This window comes from Apteryx rowi, unplaced genomic scaffold (genome assembly GCF_003343035.1).
Source record: "Apteryx rowi isolate R43461 unplaced genomic scaffold, aptRow1 scaffold_407, whole genome shotgun sequence".
Classification (NCBI taxonomy): Eukaryota; Metazoa; Chordata; class Aves; order Apterygiformes; family Apterygidae; genus Apteryx; species Apteryx rowi.
Window position 1 is genome coordinate 197,778 of NW_020450598.1, and position 24,698 is coordinate 222,475.

At 44.8% G+C, this 24,698-nt stretch overlaps 1 protein-coding gene across 1 annotated transcript in view; it reads right to left on the bottom strand.

Moving 5' to 3' along the window:
• Window positions 1–339: 339 nt before the first annotated feature.
• The window catches only part of TWIST2 (twist family bHLH transcription factor 2), a 45,795-nt gene continuing 21,436 nt past the window's right edge, over window positions 340–24,698 (bottom strand). The window contains exon 2 of the mRNA XM_026075604.1: window positions 340–963. The gene's annotated coding sequence lies outside the window, so the exon portion shown is untranslated. The remainder of the gene's footprint in view (window positions 964–24,698) is intronic.

Sequence of the window (24,698 nt, forward strand, 5' to 3'; positions counted from 1 at the left end):
AGGGAGAGGCTGAGGTCTGTCCACATAAAATGATGCTGATCTAATATCTTTTGTACTGTGGGCTGCAGGATTGTAAGCAGCATTCCCTTTTCCCATCACTCGCTACCTGAGAAACTGATTTTAGTTGAACTAGTGAGTGTTTAAACGTTGGCAGGGTGCAAGGAAGTCACTTAGCTCCTCAGCTTCTGCTCTGAACTTGGCAGTCAGAATGTAAATCAAATACCCCCAGTAGCTGCATGACATCTTTATTTTTATTGGCAAGAGAAGCAGTATACACAGCAACATTGCAGTCTCTTAGCTCATTAAAAATATCTCAATAAATAAAACAAATAAGCAACATATACACTGGAACAGAAAATGAAAAAAAAAAAAGTGGGGGGAGTTAGCGGTAGCAAATCATGGAGCAATAAGGAAGAGGAAGAGTGTGGAGGGTAGTCTGTAATCCAGGCTTTACTTGAAACAAATCATGCAGGGAGCTAGGGACACTGTGGGTTTTTCCTTTGTTTTTTCTGAGAGCCTTGGTCCAGTTTTGACATTACCGTACAAGAAATCAGGTTTTGAATTTAAAAAAATAGACAAAAAAAAAAGAATACAGCTAAGGAAAAGTAAAATCTGAACCCAAAGATTTCTCATAAATGTATTCCTGAATTAAGATTTTTCAGAAAAAGAATAGAAATAAAACCAAACACGCAGGCAAAAACACACAAAACCCAACAACAACGAACAACCAGGAATGTTGCTTCTCTTTTCTCTTTGGTCAGTCACTTGGGGAGAGATGTTGCAAAGTTTCAGACTGTTAGCTTCGGTGCTATTTTTCTGCTCAGTCTAAGTGCTCTGCAGGAGTTCAGAGCTAGGGAGGTCAAGAGGGGTCTTTTGGACCAGTTTACTTGAGGTTGTTAAGGTTTCAGAAGCTACAAACTTGGATACATCCCAATTCCACTTCAGTCTCAGACACTGGACAGTCTAGAGGAAAAAAAAAGAAAAGAAAAATAAATATACTGAATACAGGACATCTTTCTGAGTTGCCTTTTCTCATAAGCTCTTTTCCTGTACAAATCAAGGCCACGGTTCGTGAAAGCCCATGACTGTGTGCTAAAATCTGACCCTGGTTACAGCAATGTGTAGGCACACAGTAAAATCACATCTTCTCATTGAATGAATGTGCACAGACACAATTACTCTTGTCTCCCCCAGTAAGTGCCAGACCTCTGTGCGTACCTACTCTACCTCTTCAAAAGTAAGGTCTTTGGGTGACAAAACCATGCCTTTCAGCATTGCCTCGGTGTGGAACTGGAGGACCAGGCCTCATCAGAACTTGGAAAAAAGCAGATTATACACTGCTGCCAAAGGTGTTTTGGTTGGGCTGTTCTGCTGTGTTTGCAAGGAGCACACCCTCTTTGTGCCGTCCTCATTCCCCAGCAGCTGGGTAAGCTCCAAAGCACCAGAAATAGTCCATGCGGCCTCTTAATCAACTAAAATGGGAATATTGGATGTTCAGTCCTAGCGGTGCTGCCAATTTTGTGTTGCACTTAGCACAGGACTCCCACCAACTCCTGTGGAGCAGAACGAAGCGTCTGAGATGCAGTTTAGAAAATCCCACCCACAGTGACTCTCGGCTCTTCCTGCAAAATCAGGCAAACCCCACAGGAAATGAATACGTTTTCTTTCCATCTTGGGGTAACACGTTTATGCAATCACTAAGCACATCCAAAAAACAACAACAACAACAACAACAACAACCAATTACTTTGAACTTTGTGTGTGTGAACTCCACAGGCTGGTAATGTCACAGTCTTTTTTGCATTGTACAGTGAAAGGGTTAAATCTATGGGCAGAAGCAATGCATCTGTCAAAAAGTCTATATGCTTCCAGCAGCTTCTTTGATCCCAAGAGTTCTGCTACACCCCTGTTTTCCATGTAGTTCCTTGCGACCCAATCCTTTCCAACCTTCCTCTGCCCCACTCATTGGAATGCGACAGGATTCAGGTGACACACCTGGGAGCCTTTATATCTGTGGGGTTTGCTCTGATCATCTGCAGCAACCTGCTGCTGCTCACTTGTGGGCTGGTGGGACAAACTCTGCGACCCAGCAGTGCCCATGGGATGTCCCATCTAGTTTGGGGGAGGGATGTCTTTTCATGCAAGATGCTGTTTCTGCCTTCAGAAAGCCAGCGCAGCTCATATATCAAAAAGGAGATATAATTATTTCCTCCCACTAAGGAAAGCTTCCATTTAGCTTATTTCCTTTCCTTTCCTTCTCAAAGTTATTAATTATCTAATTACAACCACATTCTGCAGACGAGTTCAGAACTTGACAGGCTGCCCAGGACCACTTAGGAAAGCTTAAATGCTTGGTGTGTGCGAACGGCAGTGGTTTGTGTGTGCACACATCTGATGACAGACTGGCCCTTTCTTAATGTTCATGTTGCTGCAGCTCTAGCAGGGGGACTCAGGAAAAAAAAATAGAATAAAAGGAGGAGGAAGATACCATGGAAAGTTTTTTTGCTTGAGCTTGGGGCAGCCCTTAAGGGCAGCACTCTTTTTTTTTTTAATGATCCTTTCCAGCAAGTAGAAGATGGGGTAGAGGGTGCTCACCATCAACTACACGACAAATTGCTGTGTCCTGCTCTTTTCTGAATCCACCTGCTATATCAAACAAGCTGAAATTGGATAGAAAGTGCCCTAATAGTGAGCTGACCTATTTCCCCCAATTTTTTAAATCCCATCCAAGACCGGACAGGTTGAGACAAGGCTGCTTTTAGAGCAAAGCTGGCAATTTGCAAGTTGCAGTCTTTAACCTCAGATAAGACACCTCAGTCTGGCCTGCTGCTGCAGTGCTGGGATCTGCTTCTCACTGCTTCTTTCTGATCTTCAGCAGCTCTTTTGGCTCTGGCAACTGGAAAAATGAGAATTTCACAGTAGCTCAGTGCTAACAGGGAATTTTGGCTTCCCCATTACAGTGAGATGAATGACCGTGGCCTACCTGGCAAAGAACATCACTGTTGTGCCCCAGGGCACTGGCTTGGCTTTTCTAGGTCACCTCCCATACTCCAAGTTTTTAACCCAGCCCTTCCAGGGCCATGAAGGGGCGAGTGCGTGGGCAGATGTGGCTGTTATTCGGCCACTACTTGGATAATGTCTAGTCATCAGCCCTTGCTGTTGTCTCCTTGCTTTCTTTGTGATGGGCCATGGGACCCCTGTCTCACACCAAAATGGTGCTGCTTGACTGCTAGTCCATGCTTCGCTGTTACAGCAGTGCAAGTCATCACAAATTTAAGCCAGCACTAAACTTTGCCAAAAATGAAGGTTGTTCAGCTCTCTTGAGACAAACTGCCAAGCTGCTGCTGGCTACATAGATTAATTTGTTAAATTGTCCTCTTGGACCTTTTAGAATTGAAATGACCCCTTGTGGACATGACCTTGCTTTTTCATAAAGCTGATCAGTGCACTCATTCTCATTATGGGTGAAACCATAGGGAAAGAAACACTGTTTGGAGAAACAATAAAAGGACATAGTAATAATAAAAAGTCATTTCTCCAGCTCCACTGAAAGTCATTTCCACCCTCACAGTAAATAGTCAGAGGAACTGTTGTTCCCAGGAGCACCTGGTCTGCATTGACTGTAATTCAAACAGGTATGATACAATCACATGCTCCTGGGGAGTAAATGCCAAAAGAGTCCTCAGGCAGCAAGCCTCTTGGGAAAGACTCTTTTAATGATTTTTTTTTCTTTCGGTGATGTAAAGTTAATAAATTAGACCAAGCAACAGGTAACCTGTTATCTTCTGCTCCTTCTATACAGTGGAATCACTAGAAGTCTGTGGGAATGGGTTAAATAGCCCAACAACCACCTGTCCTTGGTGTAGCCAATCTACATGCCATCTTGCGCAGCAGTGCTAAGATGGGACTCATCCATAAACACACAAAAATTAGGCCAAATGTTGAATGTTCCTTTATTACTTTTGCTCTCCCCCATCTTTTCTTCTGTGTGAAAGTATGATTTGGATTTGGGGGGTTGTGTGTATGTTTGTGAATCACTTTCTGAAGTACTACATCTTGCTAATGATTTATGAACTGTAGGAAGGGAAACACAGGATCAGGTGATATGGTAGGCTATTTCCACTCCTATTTGCTATGATTATCCATTGAACATTAAAACATCATCTTAGCTGATGGAGTAATACTGTGGTAAGATACAAAGGTCACCCAAAGGAAGCAGGTATACCTGCCCATGAAAGGACACAATTACTCTCCCCATCTTGAGACGTATTTGTGTTTGGGTTTATACTGTGTAACATTTTCTGACTTTTTTTATAACTAAGATCCACAGCAAAGAATAAAAACCATTCATTCACAGGCAGACCCGATCTATCAGCTCAAGAGAGGGAAAGAACTGCACAACATGAGAACCTGTTTTTCTTCTTATGTTGGCCTTAGGGACATTGGATGCTGACCTCTTTTGAGAATCTGGCTCTAAGAAGCAATTTTGAAAACATGCAAATGATTAACAAAAGTAGGTGGGCATCTCCTTATTGTGTGAGGAACACACTTTGGTGGCAGGATGTGTGGATAATGATGGTGGGCAAAGAAATGGCAGAGAAATGGCAAGATGAGTGGCGTCTGCATCCATCTCTCCCCAGCTTGTTTGTCCTCAGTAACACCCTTTAGGTGATTCAAATAGAGGAGTACTGTGCTAAAAACCTTCTGGTATCCCACATGGAGCTTAATAAGGTGAGAGGACTTCAGTGGCTTCTCAGTTTGCTTCAGAAATAGCTAAATATATTGGAGAAATTGTACTCTGAATCTGGCTTGTGATTCTCTTCTCACAAACCTGGTCCTTGATATTGGGTGGGCTTGCTCACTGCAAGGTTTTTGAGTCTTGTAGGAGGAGGATTAGCTCTGGGATGAGGAAGAGGGATGCTGCCCTGAGAATATGGTCTTTTCTCTGCTCCTGCCTAGTGCCAGCAACACCACTGCAATCAAATCCTTCTCAGTGGCTGTTTCCTCCTGCCCCTTATTTCTGGAGAGCCCCAACTCAAGGCAGAGGAGCTGGGCACTTGTACCTACAGCAATGGGGACCATGCCCAAGAGTAGGGAGTGCAGCAAATTTGAAGTGTCCCAATAAAACCAGTGCCTTGCACCCAGAACAGCTGGCTCTAATCTCCCAACTCACTGTACAGAAAGGGGACAAGCACTGCCCTGTTCCTTCAGGAGTTATAAAAAGGAATCAACAGGGTCCTTCTGGCTCCACGCACTGTTAAATTATAGAGAGCTTTTCCATAGTGTTTTCATGCTTTAATGGACCCTCCCAAGGTCATGCTTCATGTTTATGATCCTTTAATCCCAGCGGGGCTCAACAAGGCATTCTTCAAAGCCTGCTAATATATTCAGCTGGCAGCTACTCCTAAGGCACTTCTCAGCTCTGCCTCTGTGAGCTGGACCCAAAAAAGTTTTGAAACGAAATCCTGCAGGCCTGGCTCAGTTGTGGCTCTGCTGTGGGTTTTCTATGACAGCTGAATGACTAGGTATGGATTTACGGGCCTCTTTCCTAAAAAATACAGCACAACCCATAGCAGATTTCATAGGGGGGACCTAGATTTGGGGGACACTTGCTTGAATGGCACTAAGCCTGCCTGAAGTGAGGGATGCAGGATAGCTCTGCAAGTTTATAAATGCACAACTATGTATGACTGCTGTGTCCTCCAAGTGGGTATGACTGCTATATTCTCCAAATGATAATATTCTTTGATATACTGAGTAATAAGCCCCCACAGATGGAGTGGTTTTTGTCCCCAGTCCCTTCCTCTTCCAAGCTGGCATGGTGGGACAGAGCTCAGAGCTCAGTTTTAATCCCAGTTTATGCACAGGATTTTATGTAATTGCTCTCTGTGCATATGCCTCAGTTTCCCTGGCTTGGCATGTGGGTTTTAATTAACTATTGCCCATAAAGCACTTTGCAATACTCCAGGCAKAGTTGAAGGGTGTAATATTATACGATAACAAAGCATGATTATAGTGTCTGGACTGAGAGACGATAAGCTGTGAAGTTCTCTGCTGAACATAGCTTCTAAGCATTTCACTTATGCTGTAGCTTGTAACATGGAATATAATTCCTATACACTTATGATTCTTGCTCCATTTCAGCCCGCATGCAGCTTCCTGCAATGGCACAGACCTATGTACAGTGAATTGAGGGCTTGCCATTCTTTTTTTGCTTTAGTCCTCAGACCCAGAGAACAGCTTGGAAACCATGGCAGCTGAGAGCAGGATACTTGATGTAAAGTGGCAGCAACAGCAGGGACCTGATCACAGGAAATTTTGCAACAGGCCCCTGAGGTCCTCACTTATACAGGATTAGGTTTGGGTTTGGTTACCAAGGGGCTGAAATCATTTCCATAACATGGTCAAGAGTGCAAAAGCAATAGGAAAGACGGCAAAAACCCTCTGAGAATTCTTTTTCTTTAAGAAAAGGATGCTTTTTCAATTTGTTTTAAAGTTGGGGATGTCAAAAATGGTTCCTTATTTCYAGCAGAAAAGCCTCTCATGCTTGATTTGTTGTGCACAGCTTTTTTCAGGGTGATTGCTGCCAGCGGTGGGTTGCGGGCTGGGTACAGGGAGGATCTAGCTGTCTGAAATGTCATTTAAGCAGAGTTGAGGTGTCGAAGGCCAAATTTATGAATTGCAACAGTCCTCATCCGGCAGCTGCCTCCCTGGAGCGGTGCCCAAACTCCAGCTATACCTCAGCATCCGCCAAGCCCTGGCACGTCCCTGGATGGCTCCTGGCAGTCAATGTGCAGGCCCACAGGACCTCCTGGAGGAACAGGGTCCCTGGCAGACAACTCCATCTCAGGTCCTCCTGCACATCCCTGGAGGCAGCAAGATGGCTGGGCAAAGAGCCTCAGGGACAGGGCACAAGCAGCGTGAAGGGCCTAGCCTCTCTTGACCCACATGGGCTTTGGCTAGCCAAAACAGCTGCTAGGAAGGTCCCAGCCCACCTCAGGGATTGTGGACTGCCTGACCCTATTGCCTTTTGTTTGGGGCTGACTCTGGGGATGGGGTGGGCAGTGAGTGGGGAAGGCGAGGGGAGAAAGTCGGACAGCCCAAAGCAGCACACACCAGCTGCCTGCCACTGTGCCAGCTGTTACTGATTTCAGCAGTTGCTGAGAGGTTTTTAGACTGTTTCCCCCCCCTTCTCCTCAATCTTGGGGAAGTATAATACAGTGCGAGTCAAAGCTGAGACCCCAGCCCCTCTCCATCAGCACATTGGTGAAGGGTGTGCCATCCATTCCCGCGGGCTGATGATGCTACCTTGATAGCCTCCTGAGTGGATGCTGTTTCTGACCAAATATTCTTCATTGCCAAATGGAGTTTGAATTAAAGCAATAATGAATTCCTTATAACTGACATCAGCAAGCGTGGTCCTGACTGACCCCATGTGCTGTTGTCCCTGTGATCCCAGCTAACAGAAATGGGGAGGTTACAGTTCCCCACTAGTCCAGGTTGGTCCTGGTGACTTTGCTGTATTTGGCACAGTCTCCACTGCTGCACTTTGTCTCCTTTGAAGTTTCCCTCCCCAGACCGTGCTTGCTCTTTAAGTGTCCCCACACCATTCATTTTAATGGGATGTTAACTTCAAAGGCTGCTTTTTTACAGACTCTGGGGGCTTACAGGGAGCAGGAATTCCATGGGCCAGGCTGGCGAGTGATGGGGATGCCTAGTGCGATTAGGTAGGTTACAAGAAGAATAGGAAGTGCTGTTGGGCATGGACAGGAGCAGAGCTCTGTGATCTTCCTCCCCAGGAAATAAACATGCACCAAAGAAACATATGTTAAACCAGACCAAGAGAAAGCCCCAAAGAAACTCAGTCTGATTTCCCCATCACCACTGCCTTGAAGCTCATCCTTCAAAAGTGAGACTAACCAGAAGAGACAAATGCAGGAAAACATAGGACAAAAGACTACTCAGACTGTCACTAGTCCTGGCCCATGCTGATGATCAAGGCTTTACTCTGTTAGGTGCTGCACAAGAGCTGGTAGTGGGATTTTCCTCTCCCAGAAGACTAGCAGAACAGAACCCGATTTCCCTGCCCAAGGAGAAGCTGCAGGGCCCTCTGCTCCCAGTGAGCAGTACAGGGCTGTCCCTATTTCCCCTGATAGTGACTGGAGCATAACTTTTTGGATGGGGAAGCAGGTTGCACTTTTCACCTGATGGGAGTCTTCTGTCCCACACTCCTGAGACTTGGGGCTTGGAGATAACACCTTAGTGAGAAGGGGCAGGCAGTCTTCCCTTCTCAGAGCACGAGTGCGAGGCTCTCTGTAATGTGAGGCAGTTATTTCTCTAGCTGTTTTTACCCAGGCCCATATTTTCAGCACTGGAGATTCTCTGTATATTTATAAAGAGGAGGCAGAATGCGATGTAGCCCAGTTATTTTGGAATAGTCCAGCCACCAGGTTGAACCCCAGTAGATTACAACACAAAAGGGGACGCTCCACTTTAGAAAATCAGTAAAACATTTCAGCCAGTGCTAAGTAGCAGCTGCCCTTAATAATTTTCAGAATAAATAAATGTGGCTAGTTCAGCTATTGCATTATGTCATACTCCCAGTATGCCCAGCCTCCACGCCAGTGCTGCGTGCGTATTGCCCTGTAGGCATGCCGTGCTTGGGGACTGGGAAAACAGCAGCGAACAATGTGAAATGTGACATGAGATACACGTATTCACACCCGTGCCTTTGGAGAGAAAAGGTCAGCATGGCCTGATGTGAATTTTTGAAATGCCAAAGCAAACAGCTCCAGAAAATGGGTTATTCTTTTTTAGATTAGGAAATGACAAGCTGGAGGGGAAAACAAATCCCAGTGTCTTGATTCTCAGGCCAGAAGGTCTGAATTTGGACTAGCTCTAGCCACAAGAGCCTCCTCTCGCTTGGCTCCCAGGGGCTGTGGGTTGGTTGCAGCTGACGACTGGTGAGCTAGACTCATGAAAGCATKCTGTAAGAGGCTGTGCTCTCTCCCCAGGGCCTGTGATTCAGCTCAGCTCCAGATTTGCCAGCCAAGAGGACTGCCATTAAGTCCTAATTGGCAACTTGAAGGGCATAGGTCTGAGCTACCCAGGATGAACTTGCTGGTTGCACAGAAATCATCTAACCTGGCTTACGTGGGGTTATCATCACAGACATGGTCCCTAGATGCAATGCTTCAGCTTAGGCACTTACCACCAAATGCCCCCAAAACAGCCCTTAACCTTGCTCAATCCTGAGCTCGGTGGAATGGGGGCCATTGCTTCCAGCTGTCTTGGAGGTGGCTGCTTTAAAAAAGCATATTGCAAGGACCAATCATAATATCAAGGGTCAGGTTTGTAAGCTTTGCCTTCCAGCTTCCTGTGTTCTTTTTTTTAATCTGCTCATAACCTTTTGAAGCTTGTGCTCTTTGAGCTGAAAATTTTCCATGCCTGAAGGTGATTCCTCTTTCTTGTTGTTTTCATTTTCTGGAGTCTAGGCAAAAATGGCCCAGCTGTTTTGGAGCATGGGGAAGTGGAAAACAACCACTCTCCAAAATGATAAAAACTTCCCTTTGACCGCACGTTGGAGACTGCCATGGCCGCCGGTTGAAGGCTGAAGGGCAGAATGCAAATTGCCTGGTTTGAAAAGCAGCATCCCACCTGGACCTGGAGGAAATTAAGTTTGTTTTGACTTAGTTCTGAGCCTCTCAAAATCGCCTTCCAATCATGCACAGGGTGAGCACTTCTGTGAGCCATATGAAGTAGACCTATGGCAGGAAGCATAAGGAATTATTTTGGCTTGGATTTTAACATAGTGCCATTAGGTCCAGTTAAACTTGCAGCCGCTGTAAGGCAGAAGGAATGTGCTAGGGCGGATGCAAGGTGCGTGGCAGCTTCTGTGGAGAGGAGCTGGATTCATGCCTGGCATGTTGGGATGTACACAAGTAAACCAGGCATTTGCTAATCTCCATCCTGGGGGATTAAGAGTAGCATGTAACTCCATGCTGCTATTGCCCCTGTAGATCAGAAAAGCTAGAAAGGAGCAAAGTGAGTTGCAGTAGAGATTTGTAGATGAAAACCTTGCTCTGATTTCCTGTTGCATAGGAGAAAAGAGACTTGTCTATAATCAGCCAAACTTCTCAGAAGCAATACTTGAAAGGAGGGGCCCCATCCTGGCTTCCCCAGTTGTGGAGCTCCAGTCTGCGGGGGAGTGAGTCTCCTTTCTGAGTGTCCATCAGGCCCCAGGAGAGGTGGAAGTGAATCTGCCTTTTGGATGTGTTTCCCTCAGCACTGGGGAACATGTAGGTGCCCAAAGCAYGGTAGAAGCCTGTGTTCCCAGCAGAGTGCCTGGTCAACTTTAGCAAACCAGCACAGCTCCTTAACTCTGGGAAATGGGATGCCTTTTATCTCCCTTCCACCTGAAGAAACACATGATGTCACATAGTACGCTGAAGTCAAGGTATGCCCAAGCGGAGGCAGTACATGTAGTTTTGCATCTCTACCACCACACCCACAACCTGAGCCCTTCTAGGAAGGGTCCTGTTTACAGAATACTGTCCTCCCCTGCTCCTTTCTCTGACCCTTTCACACCAAAACAAGAGCAAATGCTCCATAGTTGGTAGTTGAAGGCAGTCCTGCCAGCATCCAGCATGGCCTGGCCCTCTCTGTCCCTCCCAGACTACCCCACGAGGCATAATAAACCCAAGATCAGTGCTTGAGCATCACAGAAGTGAGTACTTCCCCTACATCCCATTTTCATCATGGCCACTTCTGAGTGAAATGGTGGACCCCCAAGACTGAGAGCACTTTCATCAAACTTTGGTACTAAAGTACAGAGTCCTGCAACAGGCCTCTATGCTCAGATTGGAAAAAGTGAGCACAGAGGTTTTGTTTTCTTTCCCTACTTGGATAAACGTTGGTGGCATCCCATCCTGTGAGATGCCTGTGCTCGGTGCAGGACCACTGAGATGGACTAGTGGAAGCTTAAACAAGGAAAAACACTGAATCAACAGGAGAGCTACCTTTTCCTGAAGCTTTCCTGAAAACCTGCACTTTTGGAAATAGAGCTCCATTAATTTTTTTAAGATCTCCAGGGATGAGAAGTGTCCCAGTTCAGAAGACATGTTTAAGAGCCATCCCTACTTCACTAGCTTCCTGCTGCAACAAATATGGTCTGCAGGAAATATATCTCCTACCAGGAGATTTTGACCACAATAGTACATGGCTTGGTTCAGATTTGATCAGCTTCTTGCTTCTAGGTAGGCAAACAGACCCCCCTCAACAGTTTTCTAGAGAAACTGTTGCTGTGTCAATCAAAACTGGTTGTCAGAAAGCAGGGTGGAAGGTTTGGCGTGATATCAGAAGAATTTTCAAAGGCTTTTCAATTCTGCGATTTCCATGCTGAAATTTTTACATATAAATGTAACTTGTAGCAAAAAGGCTAAAACCAAATTGAAACACTCAGAAAACTTGAACTGAATTCCTTAATCTTTAGGTGTGTTTATGAAAACTTCAATCCGTTCTGTTTAAGGATGGGAAAACTCTGTATATGCACATATGTTTTGTTTGTGTGTGTTTACGCAGAGTTTATATATGCTCAAGTATTTTTATAGCGAAGCCAAAGGAAGAAAGGGTATGTTGTTATGCATACAGTGTACACAAAGCTACACACGCTGCAGGCATTGGTTGGATCTGTATCTTGCAGAGGGATATTCTCAAATTATCTTAAGGATTTGTCAGCTGTCCCCAGAGCCAAGGTAGACAGTAGTGTATCTTTGAGATTTAAAATATTTTTGTATTTGGCTGGCCCCAAATTTGCAACTTTTTGAGGAAAAGGACCATAGCTCTTAGCAGCAGCAGGATCTTTATTAGCAGGTAGCTGCACACACTCTCATGGGGGAAAAGCCAATGTGTGACAATCCAAGAGAAGGATCGAGAAGCTTATTTCAGAGAGCCATTTCCACCCACCAGAAAAGTCTCCCTTCCACTTGACAGCACTGCAACAGATTGGCTTGATGGGGAAAATGAGATGACAGGGGTATGAGATGGAAAAAACAGTGCTTTAGTTGTGTCCTTGAGCACATCTACCTTGCTGACCATGCATCTGTCTGGCAAACCAGCCCTTATGTCCTTGTGCAATTCTCCCTGGGGATCCCCAGCTGAAATGCAGAGGGTTGCTGACCTCTTTCTGAACACACCCAGAGGCAGGTGGCAGAGGTGAGACACAAAAGGGAAATGAAGGCACAAAGGAATGGCTCAGGGGAGCAGTTAGGTGGCCAGAATAGCAGCAATCCCTGGATCTCTAAGGCATTTCCCACCACAAAAGGCTGAGAAGATGCCAATGGGGTATAAATTATCATCATCATGGTTGCTTTCAGCCCTTCCATGAGTACCAGTTTTTGTGGCTGCGGCACAGACACCTACTTGGGCATTAGTTGGCCCTGGAAGGAGAGGGCCTGCTTTGGCAGCTGATCCTAGAGCAACGTGTGACTGCTTCTCTTGCGTAAAAGGCACAAGGGTCTGTCTGCAAGACTTCAGAAGGGAGGAAGCAGTGGAGAAAGGAATTCAGATAATTGTGTACATGGAGTGGGGGGAGAAGGCCAAAATCAGATCTAATGCTGCGGGTAAGGACAGACTGAAACCAGATACCCTGGCTTGTGTTTTTCTGCCTTTGCTGGTATGAACCCTTATCAACCATCCGCTCTTGAAGTCTCCCAGATGAAGGAAAGCCACAATTATGTTCATCTTACAGCTGGGAAACCATTTAAAAATGTATCCCTTGCAGTTGTTCATTCCTGAGCCTGCAGCCCTCCCTGCTATTGTCAAATGTACCCCCTGCTTCAAGTGTTCTTCATCGGCCAGAGGAAAGCCTCTAATCTAATTTACCCCAGGCTTTTCAGACCTTGAAGGATTTTCTGCCCATTGCTGCTCCAAGGCAAAATATCCTCCCTGTGTCCCAAAGCTCTCTGGTTTGTAATTCAGCACCATTAATGCGAAGGTAACTAACTGTTTGAAGGGGACGTGGAATAAGAAGTACAGCCCATCTCGAAGGAGATTTAATCCTTTCAATTCTCTTCCCTCCAAGCCTGTTTATGTCTCCCCAACCTGGCCTGACAACTGTCAAGAAAAGCTGAAAAGCTGAAAAGCTTGCTCACACCTCACAGTCCTGGAAAAATAGTGGTGATAAATGACCCTAAAAACAACAACAACAAAAAAGAAATCAATAGGAGACTTCATGACCCTGGTCCCTCCTGCCCATCTCTTCTCTTAGCCAATGGAGCAGGAGGGAGGACATATGCAAACCTCGAGACCAGCACAGCTGCCAAAAATGGTACCTTGCCCACAGCTGAAATAAACCTGAAGCACATATGAGTGCTCCTCATAAATAACTATAAAAAGGAAAAGAGGATTCAAATAAAAAAAAAAGTCTGAAGTCTGCAAGAAGCCAATAGTGATTGAAATAACTAATCAATCTGGCTTTAAATATGTATTTTTTCTCGTTCTTCTCCTCCAGAAAGGCTCCTTGGTACCTGTTGCCTTGCATGGACTGTTTCTATGGAATAGATATCAAGGCTTGCTGCTCAGGAAGATCTGCCAGCCCTATAAAGTGTTCAAGTCCAGTTTTATAATGCTGACAGGTATTTGTCATTGTTTATTTTTTGTTTCCATTTTGTCAGATGATTTTTGAATTAAAAAAAAAGGAATTTAACAAAATGCAGAAAACTGACATTTTAAAAGTGTACTAGATACCATACATTTGTATGGATCCAGTGCCGTTGATGCTGTTTTGTTTGAAAGAATGGCCTGCATTTAGAACTGTTTTATTAATCTATAACCTATAGATTTATCTACTAATGTATTAATCAGCAGTTACTTGACTGTTTTTTGATTTCCATATCCTTTACTATTTTGGAGTCTATACAGCTCATTTTCTTGCACCCACTTCTTATTTACAGATTAAAAGCTGGAAAATGAGCTTTCCTGTTCTCCCAACTTCAAGTGTGCTGCCTGCAAAGCCAAACTACCTGGGGATAAAAGAATTGTCTCCTGTACTTGCAGAGGCTAAGGCTGTCACAAAAAATTTAGCACCCCTCATACTCTGGTTTTGAAGTTTGCTTGGCTCCTGATAACGGAGTTGTTAAACTTCCTTACAGGTTCAGTTCTTTTTCACTTTAACTTTTGTTTCATTTGAATGTGTCATAACATATGAGCCATTTGTGCTTGGAAAGGAATAGGGGTTGTGATAATTTCACATTACATTTCAAAGAGCTGTGTTTTAAAAAACGTACTATTTTCTTGAGGTAGGGGACATCAGTCCACTGACTTGTCCAGATAAATTTTTTTGAAAACTTTTCAGAAACTTAACACTTTGGAAGCCTCTATCAAACTGATTGACACCAACTAACCAGTTACAAAAGCTGAAGAGAGATCATAGTTGAGGGGTTGGTACAGTCCAAGCTTAAAGCCACAAAATGCCTAGAAGCTCAAAGGTCCCCTGACAGTGGAAAACCAGCTTTGCCTCTGATGTAAATCAGCATAATCAGGTGGTGCTCAGGTACACATGCTACTGCAGGATCTGGATCTGAAAGCTGAGATTGCCTCTGTCATATACACAGAAACTGGTGGGGTCAATCACTTTCRCCAGGGGAACTTGCCCTTTTGGGTCCTGAAACATTTAGAGAAAGCCTCTTCTTTTGCATTTTGGCTTGCGGCTGATTATTCTAGTCCAGATAAAACAAGTTGCATGGGATAAGCCTTGCAGGAGGGAGCACAAGAGAGAGCTCTACAACGGAGTATTTTGCTGCTGGGACTCTCAGTGTTTCTGTGTTATGTCCTGTCTCTGCAGCAACCTACAGGCAGTTAGTTTGTTTGCTCCAAGGTGCTGTGTCCCTCCCTTGCCAGAAAAAAAAAAATTGTTTTAAACAGGAAAGAAACCCCCAAAGGAATAGTTCCCCCAGCCCTCCACTCCTCCACAGTCCAAGTGTTGGCCTCTCTGGGCCGGTGGGGTTCATTGCAGCCGGAGGAGGAGGCAGATTTGTGGGAGCCCCTTGTTAAAATCTTGGCAGCACATCACTGAAAGCACGGCTAGAAATTGCCAAAAGCCGGAAGCTGTTAATGAACAGTTGGAGCATGAAAAAGCAGAGCTGTTTCAACATTTGAAAGGACCATCTAAGCTCTGTCCTCAGCTCTAGCCAGCCGCCTCGTGGGTGGCTCGGAAGAGTAAGTACTTGGGGACATCACCAGCATCCCCTGACCAAAGAAATGGCTCACCATGCAAGAGGCTAGGGAAAGCAAGTGGACAAGAGCCCCCAGAATGCACAGAGAACAGGGATGAGATGGAGCTGGCAAACTCTGGCCCTCCCAGCTAATGGAGCAGTAGAGAAAGACAGAGCCTATCTCTGTGACAGGTTTCCTTGTGTTCTTCTCTCCTCCCCTCCTCAGAAGCAGGGATGCTGTTTTTTAAACTAAAATATGACCTCAGCTTTGCAAGAAAGGTATGGAATAAAGAAGGAAAGAGGGAGGGGAAGAAAGTGAATGAGATTTTCATCTTGTGAACCTCAGGTAAAATATATGCAGGATGGGGGAGGAGAGGTAGCACACATACATGCATATCCTTAAACTATGGCACTGATGCTAACGAGACACATGCTAAAGATGAGTGCAGTCATTTTGCTTGTGTTAAATACATTCCTTCTCATATCTCTCTGTCTCATGAGTTCCAGACCTTCTAGCTTCTGAGCTTCTCACTTAAATATGGGTTTCAGCTGCTACACAATAAGCAGTTTTGGTTACAGCAGGCACTCGACCCACCCTGCCTGAAACGCACAACCAATATACTCATGGGCCAGCCAAAGCAGTGTCATTTTGTGAAAATATAGTATGTAGAAGCCAGATAAGGAGGGCAGTGTTGTCATGCAGGGGCAATACACTTCTCCTGAGGTGCCCACAATAAAAGCTATGCACAAACACAGCCAGGCTGTTTACTTTAGGATATGCTTGTATGACCTGTTTGCTTAATGACTTATGCCATCACCTGGCCTATGATGACTAACCATGTATATGCTCTAAGCTGGCCCTGTTTGCAAAGCAAAATATCTTGGTGCGTAAGAGATCTGTGTTCTTGTAGGCTGGCTGAGAATATCTGAGAGAAAAATATCAGTAGGAACGTGGTTCTCCTTCCTCTTGAAAATATGTGAAGATGGTGACTTTGGGCAGCTGGCACTACCTCTTGGAATGTTAAGTCAGGTGTAGGTGAATCAGTCAGCAGTGGTGTCTGGGAGCTGTGCGCAATGCAAACACTGAGCATCACAACTCATTCCTTGAAAGCATGCCACACTACCCAAAATGCATCTCTATGACCAAATTCTGCTAGGATAACTGTGCACCTTGGAGCATGCAGATGTCACATTGGCTGTGAATTGGGGCAATGTGCATCTGTTGTATTTGAATCAGAGTGGGGGAAAGAGGAGAGGAGAGAGGGGAAAGCTGCTGGACACTTTCCTATGTATCAGCAAGCAAAATATCCTGGTCAGCCATGGAACTGCCTGCCAGATGTAGACCTATCTTATGGCATCAGCAGCAAGGCTGAATATCTGCTTGTGGGCAGCATTTGCCAGGAGGGATGCAAAGTGAGCTGAAAGTTAGAGAATCCTGCTGCCACCAGGTCCTGTCTGCAAAGCCTGCAGGCTGTGCACACCATGTGGGGCAGCTTGTGAGTGACTGAGGGTTCCCAAACAATTTCTTGCTTTCTTCCCCTGAGTTCTCCTCTCAGCCTCTATCAGAAGCAGAGGCTAAGATCACTTGCAAGAGGAGTACTCTTCTCTGTTCCCTGTGTTCCCAAGCCAGGATTTGGCTTCCCAAGCGACAGGATACCCTGACAGGGTTTGCCTTCAACAGGAAATGTGTCTCTGGTCCCTGCCTGTCTCTGTAGGGATGAACAAAACTGAGATATGAGATGGTCTATAAAAAAAAAACCCTGAGCCTCCAGCCCCTTTCTTATACACATCTTATCAATGTGTATAAGTATCTGAAGGGAAGGTGTAAAGAGAATGGGGCCAGACTCTTTTCAGTGGTGCCCAGCGATAGGACGAGAGGCAACGGGCACAAACTGAAACACAGGAAGCTCCATCTGAACATGAGGAAAAAGTTCTTTACTATAAGGGTGACAGAGCACTGGAACAGATTGCCCAGAGAGGCTGTGGAGTCTCCATCCTTGGAGATATTCACAAGCTGTCTGGACACGATCCTGGGCAACATGCTCTAGGAGACCCTGCTTGAGTAGGGGGGGGGTGGACTAGATGATCTCCAGAGGTCCCTTCCAACCTCAACCACTCTGTGATTCTGTGAATAGTACAGAATATTGGATGAAGGAAAACCCTTTCTCCTCCCTTTCAGTTCCTGCCAAAATAATGCAAATTCTAGGAAAAAACACCTTCTCCAAAAGTAAATTTATTAATCTCTGGCTTTATTCTTTTGCTAAGGGAACTCTTTCAGTCTGGCCTGCTCAACCAACAGTTTCCCTGCCCTGCTTATTTTTCCTGTGTGCGGCATGTATTCAAATGCAGTCTCTAAACTTCATGAAAGACAGCGTCCCTCTGTGAAGAAAGAAGTATTGTTTACTGGCTCAGGCACTGAGATTGGGCACTAGCAGGTCCAATCCTTTGGATAGGTCCTTTCTTACCACTTTCCCCACTCCTCCTGTCCCTACCCTATTTAGATTAAATACTTTAGGGATGGGAACAAGTCTTGCTGTGTCTGTACATAGCTGAGCACAAAGAGGACTAGCCTTAGCCTTTTTTCATCAGTGCAGCACAGAGACTTTGTAATATTGTTGACATCTCAGAGTAAATCAGCAAGCCATCCATTATGACTGACTCAGCTATGGAGATTAATGCCAGCAGAATTAACAACAGCAACAGAACCCCTTCTTAGAGAACATCTCTGGTTTAAATTCCATACAAAAAAAAAAGAAAAAGAAAAAGAACTGGGGCCACCCATTAAAAAGCAGAGACAGGTTGCATAAAATCAATGGTATTTCATGGGCTCCTGTGAACAATCTGTGGGACAGGTATGATTTCCTTATGAACCCAGGGTGCTTTTTAATGTTTAATACAGTTACTGACAGATAGCAGCTGAAACACCTGTATGCCAGATGTGCACAGCTGTATATGTGCTGCTGATGATCAATCTTCAGATTACATCACGTTCCAGATGCTTGACTTCAGAAAGGCTTGGAAGAGAGATCTGGAGTGAGTGAATTGCAAGATAAAGCATTTCTTTCTTCCTGACAGTGATGCTGTGCCTCCTCTGCACGCAATGCCGAGCTCTTTTTTGTCACCTTGTCCTGTGCAATGGTACCCTCAAAGAAAAAGAGGGGCAGCTCCAGACAGTCATTTGAGGAGAGACATTGGCATCCCATACTCATGAATAATGTCTTTGCATAAATAATGTGCAGGGGAGATGGGCTACATACCATTCACCCTGCGTTTCTACTACCTGAGACCAAAAAACCATCAACATCAGCCTTTGAAGAGGTTTATTCTGCTGTTTCTCCACACTACAACACAAAGGACTGCTTAAACCTCTCTCTACAGGCACATGTGCATGTGTGTTTGTGAATGTGTGAGTGTGTGTGTGTGTGTGTGTGCGCGTGCGCGTGTGTGTGTGTGTGTGTGCATGTTTGTGTGTGCATGTAAAGGAACAGTTGTGAAAGTGAAGTGATTTTAACTTTAAATGGATTCATTTCCCACTGGAAGGACTGGCACTTGTTCTTATGACACAGGGAAGTGAAGCTTTGCTTGCCCTGAGAAAGACTTGGAGGTATTTGCTGCAAAAAGGCCCCATTTTTTGGATTTAGAGTGGGGAAGATAGTTTTCCCTTTGCTGCATGAAGCTGCATTTTCTCTTCAAAAGTGGCAGTGATGCCAGGACAGATTCCCCAGAGCTCTGGGGATTTTACTCTCCATTTTTACATTAAGGTCCTTTATAGAGCATCACAACAAGCCCTTAATGTGAAGGAGAATGATTTCCCTCTGTTTGCTTGCCCAGCGTGCTGCATGTCACCATTTCTGGTTTTTGGCAGAGCTGGGAACTTGCATTCTGAATCACATTCACAAACATTTGCAGAGAAAAGAGTGATACTTTGGCATCTCTCCTCCTGACATGAGGCAGTGTTCAAAGAATGTGCCCTCGCTCACCACACCCTGGTCCCTGAAGTCGGCAATCTCAATTGCTTGGCCCAAGTCAAGCGGTGTTTTACACCCCAGCAGGTGCAGGTTTTTGATAACCACCCAGACTCTGAGTAACTGCAGTGATTCAGTATATGTGTTACTAATCTCCCAGGACTTTTGGAGGGGATTGTACCAGGCCAGGTCTCCATATGGGATTAATCAACACAGATTCATTGAAGTCAAGGGGCCAAAATCTCACTTGGAATAAACCAGCTTAACTTCACTGAACTCAATAAAGCTATTCTGATTTTTTTTTTTATGACAAGAATAGCCCAGCTCTTTAAAATATATGGGTTATAGGGTGTTGCCCTTATGCAGAGGGAGTTACATTTTTATATGCCAAACAGTCCATCGAGGTAAGAAGTACCTGGCATTGAGTAAGGGTACTCTGATGTCTAATGGTGATGTACAGCAGCCCAGGAAACACAGCCCATCTTCCTGGTGCTCCTGTGCCCTGGTGCGCCCTTAGGCCTGGGCTCTGCTCCTGTGAACCCCCTCTCTGTGGGCAGGAATGGATGGTAGGATACAGCAGGCCAGGAGCCATGGTGCCTGCACGTTAACCACCACTTCCACTTCAGGGGAAGGGATTGCCCACGATGCAGGGTTGGGGTGAGCACAGTGCTTTGGATCGGGATGGAGCATGCCAGGCTTGCAGGCGGCAGCCAAGGCCCAGCTGCATAATAACAGGTCGGCTATCCCTCTTATAAACTTTGCAGCCTTCACCTTCCAAGCAGACGGCATTGCGGATGCTTAAAACCAGCCCTCTAGCTGTCAGTCTGCAATGAGACCCTCTCGCTTGCTGGTGTTCACAAGCAGCCCTGATGCCAGCTTCTTCTCAAGGCTGGCTTGCTGCTGCCTAGAGTACCCGTATTGCTTTGCATCAGAGGACCTTTCCAGGACAAGTGGCAGGAGGTAAGGTAACTTGCAGAGCAAAAAGGGGGTTCAGAGCCTGCAAGGTTTTTGTCTGAATACACTGCGCTTCAGCACAGCGTTGCTCACTTTGCTTTAAACCTCTTGGCCTCTGTTGGCTCTGGTCCCACAAATGTGTAAATGTCTGTGTTGTTCTTTGGCTCTGTTTGTGCACCTCAGGCTATGGTGGTTACTAGAGGGAACCTTAATTAAGGCAATGGCAGGGTTTTCTGGAGAGGAGGGCAGTAATGAAGTGGCTGCAGTGAATAACGTGGCAATTAATCTCTCTCAGGGACTGGTCATAGGTGAAATATTTTATCTTTATTTTTGTGGTTTCTGATGTCACCATCCTACCCAAGGAGAATGGTTTCCTGAAGAAATAATAATATCCCACCAGTCACTGTCCATGCACTGAGTAACTGTGAATCACTGTTTTTCCAAGACTTGTAAGACAAGCATCATTGCTTGTAATTTGGATTTGGGTTGGCCGGCTGCTTTACAGGCTTTCCTAAAGCTGTTAACAGGGTGACACAGGACAGGCAAGTAACGGGAAGCAGGAAAGGGAAGAATCTTACTCAGAACCTCTTTTAGAGACATGTTGCCAGTTCAGATGGTGCTGTGAGCCTTTGCTGGCCAGCTCTGCCCCCGGTACTGCTCCCCTGGGATGAAGGCACCCCATCCTACCCAGACTTGCTGCTCTGCTCCAAGAGGCTGCGTGGCTACAAACTAATCCCACTCTCGCTGCAGTCCTAAGGGCTTTAATCTCCTCTACACTGAAGAACTGGTGATATTTCATGGACATCAGTGGACTGGAAATGAACACAAAAGGTGTTACATTCCGGTTGCTGTCTAGCAGCTTTATATGTTGATATTTCATGTTACTTTTGTATAAATAAGCTATCCAGAGGACATTTTCAATTTTTCATTTCAGTTTGCACAACATTTCTAGAATTTATAGCTTCATGAGAAGTAAAACATGAAGTTCATCATTCCCTCACTACTCATTTTCAATGGAGAGCAAACACAATCTCACTGTAGCAATGAAATATCTTCGTTAAAGAGGCAATTTAGTGAAGAAAGCCAGTGTGTCCCTAGCTTGTCTCCATTTAGCAAAGTACTCAATCACACGCTTAATTTTTAAACGTGTGTCTTAAGCCCCACTGACTTCAGTGGGATTTAATGTATGCATTAAGATGTGCTGTGTGCTTTGCTGAAACAGAATAGACTAACAAATGACTACTGAGAAGTTGAATTTGATGCAATATACACACAGAAGCCTATTAAAAAAAAAAAAAATTGGTTTCCTTGGTCTTTTCCAGCCTGTCATTCTGTAAAGGATAGATGTAAATTTTCCTGACTCTAGTTGTCAGATTTCTTTTGTTGTGTTTGGGTGCTTAAATGAATGAGTTAAATCAACACTTTCAACCAAATTATTGTGTGGATGACTCAGCTCGACACCAGCTGGCTGGTCTTATTTAGGTTTGCCAGCTGCAAGCTGGACTTGTTTGAACCTTTGAATCTGAACCCTGCTAGGTTCCCACTGAGCTAATAATCTATATTGCTGTGGTATCAGCACAATCTTTTTTTTTTTTTTTCTTGGTAGGGGAGGGAGAGAGGAGCTTTCTGTATCTTCTCAAAACAAAGACTTTGTGCTTTTGTGCTTTGATTTTGGCAATGTTCTTCCTCTCTGAATTTCAAGAACTGCCCTCGGATTTGCAGACTGTATGCTTGACCTAAGCTTGTGCTCCTGTGAACCAGGCACTCTCTCTGAAATAGCTGCCAGTGTACTTCTCATCTCTCTGACTGCCTGGATTTGTGACCAATGCTGAAGAGCTTTTCTGTTGTACACAGCTGCATTTTACATGCAGCTTATTCTTGCAGTACTGCAGAAGTTTAAAGCTTTTTTCCTAAGATTTCTTGTCCCCCAATTAAAAGTGCACATCTGTTTGTGATGAGTGAGGGAGGTTGGACATCATGTCCAGTGATTGAAATCAAAGTTTACAAGGCTCAGTAAGAAATCTAGGTGCAGGTAGGGTATAGGGAAAGTGTTGGTCTATGCGTCTGTCTAGAGAAGTAAGCGTGTGTGTGTGTGCTTATACACACACTACCTAGATATATCATCTGTGATACAATATTTATAGCTCTAAATATACTATAGATATGGAGGAATATAGGATATCTATAGTGATTTAACTTAGTTTTCTTTCATTCCTCTGCTTTTTTCACCAGTTAAGAAAGATGAACAGATTTCTGTTTTCTCTTGCTGAACTCCAATTATTCTGGACACCATTCTCATGATGAATGAGATGCTTACATCTCTGCCTGAATATCTATACATACACTGCACACTTCCCCTATGCCTGTATACCCCCATACTATAGCACTTGCCTGTATATGTGCATATTTGTTGGTGTGGGTGTATATATATAATTACATACTTTTATATGTATGTATATATATGTAATTTGTGAAGCTGGTGTTCAGCTGGTAGACAGCACATCCACAGGGATAACACTGAGGTCTGTGTATTCAGTTAGGCTCTTGGTGTAAGCCATAAATAGTTGTAATTCTTGTTCTTTGTGCTTGGCTAGAAGCAATGTGCACACAGGGATCCTATGGCCCGTAATCACTTTAAAGAGGGAGTTTCCACCTTCCAGCAAGGAGGAAACTGCTGCTTTCTTCAAATGTGACATCTACCTTGAATTTGCCGATGCCGTAGGTAACATCTCTCTGCTAATCTTCCCTAGACATCAGCCCACCTTGTCCTCCTGGATGTCTGCAGTGCCAATAAAACGGGAACAAAGTTTGGTGGAGAGCTTTGCTTTGCTCTTCTGCCCAATGCCCATCTCACCTCTGTGAGAAATAGAGAGCAGGCAGGGGTCACGTGCTTGGGGCAATTTTGGCCCAGCTTAGAGCTGTGGCCTGGGACCATGCTCACGCCATGGGCTCAGAAAGGTGAGGGCTCTTGGTGCCCTTCGTTTGGAGTACCAGGGCAGAGTAAGGGAAGCTTTTAAAGCTATTCACTTGCTGTCTCATCAAGTTTTCTCTTGAAAGATGTTTTCCCCCTTTAGCTAAATTCTTGCCAAACTCTTTTTATCAAAAAAAGTGAACTCCTGAGATTTTAACTTTTTTTGGACAACCACAATGATTCTGGTTTTAGACACCAGATCTTGAAGAGACAACCTTTTTCTCCCCCTTATCCTCCATTATTAGCAAATGTGATTAGATGCATTTCTCATTATTTGCTCACTTGAAAGGTGATTAAGTAGGTTTCTAAGGATCAGCTGTTCCTCAACTTAAAGACTCACCAAAGACAGCAGTCATTTAAACTCACATCAACACATGAGTGAGCCTTTGAAGTTTTAGTGAGAGGAGATAGGCTCAGGAAGACTGGCTGGTACATAAAGCACAGGCTTTTTTTCTCAGAGGAGGAAGGAATAAGAGAAATGCAAATGGAAAAAAATTTAGCCAGGGTTTCCCCTACCCAAATACTTCAGCTAGGAAGGATGAAGACCTTTAACCAGAGTAGCATGCTTGGTTGGAAGTTAGTCTCTGCAACATGTTTGAAGTTGCAACCCATTTGAACTGAAGCTGGAAATCCTGCTGCAATGCAACATGCTTCAGTCCCTGTGGGACTGGCAGGAAGTGCTTGGAAATCAAGCACTCCACACAAATGCAAATGCTAGTTCCTGCTCTCTCGTGCCATGCCCAGTGTCTGGAGTTGCTCGCTGAGACTGGTAGAATTTTCTGGCCACATTTGTGTCCTGGAAGTACATACATGCACCCTACAGGAAATTTAACCTGACGTCCCACGCGATTTGGCCGAACGAAGCGATCTCTGCCCTTTCCAGGGGAACGGATTACTTATTTATATTTTTTTAGTTGACTGCATAATCTGAACCTCTAGAAAGTCCCTTTAGGAGGTCACACAGCTGAAATAATAGCTAATGAATTTTAAAAAAATGATTTGGGAGTTATTAAATACTTTCTTCTTTCTTTCCTTCCCTCCCCTCACTCCCTCTTTGGCAAACACTCCTGGGTTATTCCACAAGATTGCTTCCTCTTCCAGAGCAGGGTATGTTGGAAAAGCATCCTAACATGTATGAACAAAGGACCTACACTCACCTCCAAATGTTTGCATGTCCTCCCCTCCCGCCCCAAACTGCATAGGGTGGTGTAAGAAAGCTAGCTGAAATAAGAAATATCACAGTAGCTCCAGACAATAAATGGACTATTGGCTTTGCTTTTCCTTACAGAAATGTCCCTCTTCTCTGTTTCCATCACCACATTGTTTCATCTCTGGTTATGGGATTCTCTTAAATCCAGGCATTGGTGTTCCCAGGTCTCTCCAGTATAAACCAGCTTGTTTCCACCCATACTCCATTAACCAAAGGGGGAGCTCTGTTTGTTGCCTTCAATGGAGCTATGCCAGGTTACACAAGCTAAAAATCTGGCAGCAGAAATCAGTGGCTTGTATCTGCCCTGGGGGAATCTGCTCCCCTTTTCCATGTGTGCAAAGACCCCTCCCTTGCTCCTGCATGCATGAGATATGGATGGGATGCTT